The sequence below is a fragment of the Erythrolamprus reginae genome, chromosome Z, assembly GCF_031021105.1.
Source record: "Erythrolamprus reginae isolate rEryReg1 chromosome Z, rEryReg1.hap1, whole genome shotgun sequence".
Classification (NCBI taxonomy): Eukaryota; Metazoa; Chordata; class Lepidosauria; order Squamata; family Dipsadidae; genus Erythrolamprus; species Erythrolamprus reginae.
The window spans coordinates 68,337,483-68,348,134 of NC_091963.1; positions in this window are offsets into that span (position 1 = coordinate 68,337,483).

Here is a 10,652-nt window from a genome sequence, read left to right on the forward strand (position 1 = left end):
TGATGCTTACTCACAAGGGATGGCTGTGGGGGTGCAACAAACGGCCCAACACCCCCGCTCTGCACAGCCCAAGAATCTGTGGGCTGCACCGCCCCCCTCGGGTATGGGGTCCTGGATGGAGGAGCCATCCCCCCTAGAGGAAACTGAAAAAGAATACAACTTTTCAGATGATGAATCAGCTCCAGATCCTCCTGTGACAGCTGGACTCTTTAAGGCTCCTCTTTTCAAAATTCTGCTACACAAAGCTAAACAGGTAGCAGACTTACCGGGTCCCACCAAGGCTTCCGAGGCCTCAGAGGACCCTAAGCCTTCAGCAGTGCTTTTCAAAGAGCCCCAACCCGAGACTGAACATGTGCCATCCTCGGATATATTTAGACAGAGCATCAAACGCCCATGGCAACAGCCTGCAGCAGCTCAAGGTCCTTCAGTCATCGAAAGGAAGTTTTATACCTTGGATGATGACATGGAGAAGCTGCTAGAATTTCCGCCCATCGATCAGCCTGTAATGACCTTGATCTCTAAGGCCTTAGTACCATCTGAAACCGGCGATAGCTTGAAACCGGAGGATAGAAAGGCGGAAATTTTACTAAGAAAATCCCATCATATGGCAAGCTGGGCGTTTAGGGCAGCGACCGCAGCTTCATTTTTCAATAGGGCCTCCATAATGTGGTTACAGGAGGTACAGGCCCGCCTAGGTCCAGAAGAAGGTCGCTTACGTCAGGACCTCAGTAAATTATTGGCAGCTGCGGAGTTTTCAGCAGATGCAACTCTCCATGCCGCTAAGTTTTCGGCTAGAGGGATGGCGGCGTCACTTGCATCCAGACGCCTCCTTTGGCTGAGGAGCTGGCCAGCGGACCTGAAGTCCAAATGGAACCTGGCATCATCTCCATGCCAAGGGGAGAAACTCTTTGGAGAAGCCTTGGACCCTGTCCTCATTGAGGATAAGGACAAACGGTATGCTCCCCAGAGCATACCGACGCCAAGAGCGTAGACCCAATCCTTACGCTCGCCGTCAGCCATTTCGTTGGGACCCCTCTTCCTCGGCTGGACAGAGCAATAGGTCATACACTCAAAATCAGTATGGCCAACCCGCTTTTAGAGGGGACCGAGCGGCCTTTCAGGATAGGCCCAGAGGATACCAACAGTCTCGGCGTCCTTTTAGAGGGAACCAACGGGGCTTCAGGCGCACAAAATGACTTGGCTCCATTACAACCCATAGGAGGCAAACTTCAACGCTTCAGTGCCTCCTGGAGGATTACCTCCACCGACAAATGGGCAAGGGCCACAATATCACGAGGACTGCGCCTGGAGTTCTTGCAGCCCCCACCAAACCGGTTTGTCACCTGTCCGCTAACGCGAGACCCACTCAAAAGGCGTCATCTACAACTGGAGATAACACACCTTCTCAAAATACAAGCGATAGAGAAGGTGCCCGAACATGCCAAGGGCACGGGATTCTATTCCATTGTGTTCCTAGTGCCGAAGTCTTCGGGGGGGTTCAGGATGATCTTAAACCTGAAACTCCTGAACACCTTCATTTTGTATCGCAGATTTCGCATGCACTCCCTACAATCGATTTTGGCCTCTGTTCGGCACAACAATTTTCTCGCCTCTATCGACCTCAAAGAGGCTTACCTGCATGTTCCGGTTTGGCCAAATCATCGTCGTTACCTCAGGTTTTGTCTCAACGGGGTCCACTACCAGTACCGTGCCATGCCGTTCGGCCTATCTTCGGCTCCCCGTACATTTACGAAGCTGATGGACATTCTGACAGCACATCTAAGGGCCCAGTCCATAAGAGTTATGGCATACTTGGACGACATAATCGTTATGTCCAAGTCTATGGTCCAAGCGCAACACCATCTGGCGCTCACACGGGAAACTCTGGAGAGGCATGGGTACACGGTCAACGTGGAGAAGAGCCATCTTCATCCCACCACATCAATACAACACCTCGGCTCCATCATAGACACCGCAGAGGACACGGTCTCACTAACACCAGAGAGGGTCCTCAATATCCGGAGATTAGTAACCAGCCTTCGTCGACAAAGACAAACGCCGTTGGCAACATTGTCCAAGGTACTAGGGACTATGGTCTCTTCCATAGGGATTGTGCCATGGGCTCGCCATCACATGAGGGGCCTCCAATGGTTTCTCCTTCCGGCCCAGAGGGACAAGGTGAGTCACTCCCACCGAAAGGTGCGACTCCCAGCTTCAGTCAAGCAGTCGCTGGCATGGTGGTTGTCCCCAGCTTTGATCCAGGGTTCTCCTCTTCACAGCCACGAGCGTGTGATTATCACAACAGACGCGAGCTTGTCGGGCTGGGGCGCCCATATGGGGCCTCATATAGCTCAGGGCCTGTGGTCTCAGGAGGACTTAACCCAGGTCAATATCAACGTTCTCGAACTCAGAGCGGTTTTCTTAGCCCTTCAGGCCTTCGCTCCCTGGGTTCAGGACAGGCATGTCCTGGTTCTGACGGACAACGTGGCCACAAAAGCCCATCTGAACCATCAAGGAGGTACGAGATCTCATCGCCTCATGGCTCAAGCCACGGACCTCTTCGATTGGGCCGAATCTCATCTGGCCTCTCTGACGGCGGAGCATATTGCCGGGACCAGCAATGTGCAGGCGGACTGGCTGAGCAGGTCCACTCTGGATCCTTCGGAGTGGCAACTGGACCCGGCACTCTTCAAGCAGATAGTGCTACGATTTGGTCTTCCATTGGTGGACCTCTTCGCAACCCCAGCAAACACCCAATTACAGAGGTTTTTCTCCCGGTTTCCGATGCCAGGGGCGGAAGGGGTCAACGCCCTATGGTCACCATGGCCCCAGGGGTTACTGTATGCCTTTCCCCCCACGTGTCTCATTCAAAGGATATTAGACAAGACAATTCGGGAGGGGGTGGAAATGATCATGGTGGCTCCCTATTGGCCGAGACGGCCTTGGTTTGCAGACCTAGTAGCCCTGTCGGTGTCTCCCCCGTGGAGGATTCCAGATTCCGAGGTAGTGTTAGTTCAGGGGTCAGTTTGCCATCCGGACCCTCAGTGGTTCAAACTGACCGCCTGGCACTTGAAAGGGCGGGTCTGAGACAGCAAGCCTTGCCAGATGAGGTTATATCCACCATTCAGGCAGCACGTCGCCCATCAACGGTAAGACTCTACCAGGCCACTTGGGCGGCCTTCTGTAAGTTTTGTTCGGATCACCACCTTAATCCAGGGGAGGCTTCGGTTGTGTCAATCTTACGATTCCTACAGTCAGGGAAAGAGAAAGGGTTAGCCCCGAATACCTTGAAAAGGCATTTAGCTGCTCTGGCAACCATCATCCGGGTACCCCATGCTCGCTCCCTGGCACAAGATCCTTGGATTAGGGATTTTATTAAGGGCGCGATTAACACCCATGCGCCTCCAGTGCACAGATTCCCGACGTGGGACCTTTCCCTGGTACTCAAGGCGTTGACAGCCCCTCCTTTCGAGCCGATGAGGACGATTCCAGTACGATTGCTCTCCTTAAAGACTGGCAATTACGTCGGCACGCAGAGTGTCGGAGCTGTCGGCCCTGTCTACACGTGCAGATTTGTGTATATTCCACCCGGATCGGGTAGTTTTGAGGTTAGACCCTACATTTATCCCCAAGGTTAACTCTGGGTTTCATAGGGCTCAAGAGTTAGTTTTGCCAGACTTTTGCACACATGGACAGCACCCTCTCGAGCTGAGATGGCACAAGGTAGATGTTCGGAGGGCCTTGAAAATCTACATCAGACAAACTGGACATTTCAGGAAATCTGAGTGGCTGTTTGTGTCCTTTGGTCAGCGATCAATGGGTCTGGCAGTGTCAGCTAGATCCATCAGTCGCTGGCTGAGAGATTGTATTGAGGAAGCTTACAAAGCCCGGTCTCAGGTACCACCAACCGGGGTAACAGCACATTCCACTAGAAGTGCAGCCACTTCGGTGGCTTGGAGAACTCAGGCGTCCATAGAGGACATTTGCAGGGCGGCTACGTGGGCGTCTCCTACCACCTTTATACGCCATTACAAACTGGACTCAGTAGCTTCGGCAGAAGCTTCGTTTGGGAGACGGGTTTTGCAGCAAGTGTGTTCAACTCCTGCGACCGTAGCTCAGCCTTTTCCCTCCCATGGGCAGTAATCTTTGGCATATCCCATGTTGGACTCTCCTTCCAGATGCAGTGGAGAAGAACCGTTGTACATACCTGAACGGTCTTCTCGATGCACTGGAAGGAGAGTCCAAACCCACCCGGCATGGTTGTTTCGCCAGGTCACCGGAGTTTGGGACTACAAGTTAAACAGTTATGAGGTTATATGGTTATTGTTCAATAAACAGGTTATCCTTAAACTGGCTTCGTTTTTAAAACTGAGGTATTGGGGGCTGCTAAGGGGCGGTGACTACCTCATATTTAAATATTTAAATTAACTCAGTCTCTACCAATAAGATTGGTGAATTACCCATGTTGGACTCTCCTTCCAGTGCATCGAGAAGACCGTTCAGGTATGTACAACGGTTCTTCTATACTGATATACTGCCATTATACTGTTATACTGCCATTGATAATATTCTATACTGTTATACTGTCATTACTACTAGAGATTTATTGAACCTATGAATTAATTGAACTACTGAGCTAGATTTACTTACTGATTTATATCTAAATTAATAATTTATTTATTGACCTATATACATATATGCTCGTGTTGATTTATCTATTAATACAAATACTAAAACTTGCTAATCGTAATTAATTATTATGAATTAATTGAAAATTACCTTTTACTACTTATTAATTACTTAATTATTCTGTCCTTAATTTACTCCAATTTACTTGAATACTTGAATACTCATATTTAGAACCTTGAAGACATTAATAATACTTATGAGATATTGATATAGAATTGTATATTGACAGTTTTGACTCACAAGACTTGGACTTTAGAGTTTATTATGTTATCTTACTAAGATTAATATAAATCAACTTTGATCCTTTTCAGTACAATCTAAAACTAATATCTCCATATCTTTTATTATACTCTATTTTATTTTCTTATATTCATAATACAAAACTTCTAGCTAGTTACTTTTACCGTTCATTACTTTAATCATTTTAATGCAATTACTTTGAACTATGACAGATTTCAAATTGAAATCCCCATAACTAATTATACACGACTAAACTGGAAATTATTTGTAAAATATTCAAAATGTCATCTACTAATACAAATACAATTACTAAAGCTTGGAGGAAGGCAACACCTCAACCCTCAACCCCGGTCATCCAGCATAACTCAGAAAACCCCTGTACTGACAAAACATCAGTTGTACAATCAGACCAAGTTGCACCTATCACCTTAGCCTCTTTACTAGAGATAATTATTAAAATGCAGCAATCAATAGATCGAAATTATGAAGTAATGATGGGAAACATGGATGCGATGAAGGAAGATATCAAGGAAGATATTAAGAAAATTGACGACTGTGTTGGGCATCTTGATGAGAAAATAGAAATGATGCATGGAACCTTCACACAGAATGATGAGAAAATTAAAAAAATTGAGGAACTAAATGATAGAATGGAAACCAGACTACAATATGCAGAAGGTATTATTATTATTTTATTATTATTTATTCGATTTGTATGCCGCCCCTCTCCGAAGACTCGGGGCGGCTCACAACATGTAACAACAAATCATAAATAATCTAACAATTTTTAAAATGTTTAAAGATTTAAAAGACCCCATATACTAACAGACATACACACACGCATACCATATATAAATTAAACATGCCCAGGGGGAGATGTTTCAATTCCCCCATGCCTGACAACAAAGGTGGGTTTTAAGGAGTTTACGGAAGGCAGGAAGAGTAGGGGCAATCCTAATCTCCGGGGGGAGTTGGTTCCAGAGGGCCGGTGCCGCCACAGAGAAGGCTCTTCCCCTGGGGCCCGCCAACCGACATTGTTTAGTTGACGGGACCCGGAGAAGGCCCACTCTGTGGGACCTAATCGGTCGCTGGGATTCGTGCGGCAGTAGGCGGTCTCGGAGATATTCTGGTCCAGTGCCATGAAGGGCTTTAAAGGTCATAACCAACACTTTGAATTGTGACCGGAAATTGATCGGCAGCCAATGCAGACTGCGGAGTGATGGAGAAACATGGGCATACCTAGGTAAGCCCATGACTGCTCTCGCAGCTGCATTCTGCACGATCTGAAGTTTCCGAACACTTTTCAAGGGTAGCCCCATGTAGAGAGCATTACAGTAGTCGAACCTCGAGGTGATGAGGGCATGAGTGACTGTGAGCAGTGAGTCCCGGTCCAGATAGGGCCGCAACTGGTGCACCAGGCGAACCTGGGCAAACGCCCCCCTCGCCACAGCTGAGAGATGTTTTTCTAATGTGAGCTGTGGATCGAGGACGCCCAAGTTGCGGACCCTCTCTGAGGGGGTCAATAATTCCCCCCCCAGGGTAATGGACGGACAGATGGAATTGTCCTTGGGAGGCAAAACCCACAGCCACTCCGTCTTATCCGGGTTGAGCTTGAGTCTGTTGACACCCATCCAGGCCCCAACAGCCTCCAGGCACCGGCACATCACTTCCGCCGCTTCGTTGACTGGGCATGGGGTGGAGATGTAGAGCTGGGTATCATCCGCATATTGATGATACCTCACCCCATGTCCTTGGATGATCTCGCCCAGCGGTTTCATGTAGATGTTGAATAGCAGGGGGGAGAGGACCGACCCCTGAGGCACCCCACAAGGGAGAAACCTAGGAGTCGACCTCTGACCCCCCACTAACACCGACTGCGACCGGCCAGAGAGGTAGGAGGAGAACCACTGAAGAACAGTGCCTCCCACCCCCAACCCCTCCAGCCGGCGCAGAAGGATACCATGGTCGATGGTATCGAAAGCCGCTGAGAGGTCAAGGAGCACCAGGACAGAGGATAAACCCCTGTCCCGGGCCCGCCAGAGATCATCCATCAACGCGAAGAACAGAATATATTAATAAAAATCTGGAAGAGGCCATAATAAACCTTGAACTTGAAAAATCAGCATTCTTCTTGAGGTTCAAGAATATTACTGAATCAAACAAAGAGGACCTGCCCCAGATTATGTCGGAAATTCTCGCATCCATTACTAACAAAACCTCACAGGAAATGTATCAGCAAATAGATGAAATTTACAGATTATCCACGAGCTATGCATAAAGAAATCACTTACCCAGGGAAGTACATGTCAGATTTATAAAGCGTACTATAAGAGATTAAATTTATAATATGTCAAAGGAAAACTCTGTATCATATAAAGGAAAAGAGATAATAGTCCTATGTCAAGTTCCCAGATGAGTTCGAGAAAAGCGGAAGCCCTATCAAACCCTAGCTACTAAACTTAACAGAAACAAGATACCGTTTAGATGGCTGACACCTGAGGGCATGCTCATCTCCCTGATCAATAAAAAATACAAAATAACTTTGATAGATGATGCAAGGGACTTCTATGACCAAGTCATCAAAAAGGTGGATGAGGAATGTATTAGGGAACAAGAATCAAAAGATACCTAGTCTGGACAAACTTAGCTCTGAAGACATTCTCTCAGACAAGGAAACTGGATTTAAATTAACGGAAGAATATGGCAGAGACGGTCCAACAACAAGATCTAAAGCGGAGGTGAGAAAGGAGAAAAGAAGAGAACCAGCAAATACCTACATCATAAAAAAACCTTACCTAACAATGAAATAAGATTATTTTCCATTAATATAAACGGCCTCAATTCTATTAAAAGGGAAAAAATTCATAAAATCCAACAACAAAATGCAGAGATGATATGTGTCCAAGAGACGCATGTAAGAAAACAAGACCAATTAATTTTGAACCATCCCAGGCTTGGAGAAATCTTCTCATCCCTTGCTCAAGTTAAGAAGAGAGGAGTAGTACTATACATGAAACCTAAATTCACTCCCAAATTAATCTATACAGATGACAATGGACAGATATTAATAGTACAAATCAGGACCAAAGAAAATACACATAATCGTAATTTAGGCTCCCACAATAAATCAATCTATTTTCTACGCAAAACTACATAAAAAAATTACCGAACTAAACTTGACAAATATAATAATAGTTGGCGACTTCAATGCAATCTTAGATAGGAAAAAGGATCATAAAAGCACTAAACAAATGAAAAAGAGAAAACAACTACCGACAACCTTCGAACAACTCACAACTGAATTAGCTCTAAAAGACATATGGCGTTACTTCAATCCAAACAATAGACAATATACTTTCTTCTCCTTTCCCCATAAGTCATGGTCCTGCATTGATATGGCCTGGGCTGATTTAGAATTTATCAATGAAGTAACAGACATACAAATACTTCCGAATTTTTGGGCAGACCATAACCCCATATTGTTGAAATGGAGAGATTCAACCAATAATTATGTAAGGCGATGGACTATGAACCAAGCAATACTTAAGAAAATTTTCAAAAAACTTTAAAACAAGAGATGTGTGAATTTCTCCAAATCAACAATGATGGTAATACCTCTACACAAAATTTATGGGAGACAATGAAAGCATATGTGCGAGGAATTTATATTACATACCTAAGTAAAAAGAAAAAACAGAAACAAAACAGCCTATGTACACTAAAAATAAAACTTCAGAACCTTGAAAAAACCTTACAAACCAAACCAAACAACACTGAAATTTTAGGAGAACTGAATACTGTATTACAAAACATTATATAAACTTACAAACCCAAGAAGAACTTTCACACAAACTAAGGATTGCCAAACAAAAGTATTTCGAATTTGCAAACAAACCCGGGCGATGGCTAGCCTCAAAACTCGCTCATCAAAAAGCAGACAAAACCATAGAGGCAATATATGACCACACAGGTGTCTTAAAAACAAAAATTAGTGATAAAAAAGAAATAATTAAATCCTTCTTTGAGGAATTGTATAAAAAAGACAACGCAAATGAACAATCAACAAAGAAACTATTCGAGAGTTTAAAATATACAAAAATAAATAAGATCAGGATATGCTAAATGACAAAATAACATCAATAGAATTAATTAATGCAATTATGAAACAAAAAAACAATAAAACCCCGGGCACAGATGGTATACCCAGCGACCAGTTAGGTCTCACAGAGTTGGCCTTCTCCGGGTCCCGTCGACTAAACAATGTCATTTGGCGGGACCCAGGGGAAGAACCTTTTCTGTGGCGGCCCCAACCCTCTGGAACCAACTCCCCCCAGATATCAGAGTTGCCCCCACCCTCCTTGCCTTTTTTAAACTCCTTAAAACCCACCTCTGTCATCAGGCATGGCGCAACTGAGATTTTCCCTCCCCCCTGGGCTTATAAAATTTATGCATTGTATGTCTGTATGTATGATTGGTTTCTTAAATTAGGGTTTTTAAATTAACTTAAATATTAGATTTGTTTATATTGTCTTATTGTTGTTAGCCGCCCCGAGTCTACGGAGAGGGGCGGCATACAAATCTGATTAAATAAATAAATAAATACCCGCTGAATTCTATAAACAATTTCAAGAAATATTGGAGCCTATAATGTTACCTCTCTTTAATGAAATTTTTGAAGGTTCAAAACTTCCTTCCTCTTGGAATGAGGCCTATATAACATTAATACCTGAAGACTCCCAAAATAGAGCCTACATCCAAAATTATCGCCCAATATCCTTTCTTAATTCAGATTACAAAATCTTTGCATCAATCATAGCTGAAAGATTTTTAAAAATACTTTTAGAATACATATAGACCAAAATGGTTTCCTTCCAGCAAGAAACATAGCAACAAACACAAGGATTATTTTGGACTCTCTAGAATATTATAATAAAAACATAGACAAACCAGTAGCATTCCTATTCCTAGACTTACAGAAAGCATTTGATAGTTTATACTGGCAATTCTTCATAACCCAAATGGCATCAATGCAACTTGGTATTAAATTTACAGAACTCATTAGAACTATTTATTCAATACAAACAGCCAAGATACTGATAAACAACGATATGACAGAAACAATAAACATTAAAAAAGAGTAAGACAGGGCTGTCCCTTAACCCCCCTGATTTTTATTTTCGCACTAGAAGTTCTACTTAATAAAATAAGGCACAAGAAGGAAATCCAAGAACTAAAAATTAAAAGTGAACATTATAAACTTCAAGCATTTGCTGATGACATGGTGTTCATTATACAAGACCCCTTAGAATCTGCACCTATTCTGATTAATGAAATAAATAAATTTGAAGAGATTACCGGACTAAAAATCAACGGGGAAAAAACTAAGATGATAACAAAAAATATGATGCAGCAGCAGATATCGAAACTAGAGGAATCTATTAAAATCAAAACCGCCAAGAAAGTTAAATACCTATGACTATGGATCACCGTTAACTGTAGCACTATTAAGAAAGACAACTATGATAAATTAATTAATGAAATGGACAAAGATTTTTCCAGATGGTCAAAGCTCCAACTTTCTATAATGGGGAAAATTGTCATAATTAAAAGTAGTACACTTCCCAGATTTCAATACCTTTTTCAAACTGCACCTATTTAATTGAACAAGACCTTTTTCAATAACCTTCAGAAAAAAATTCACAAATTTATATGGACAAAAAAAG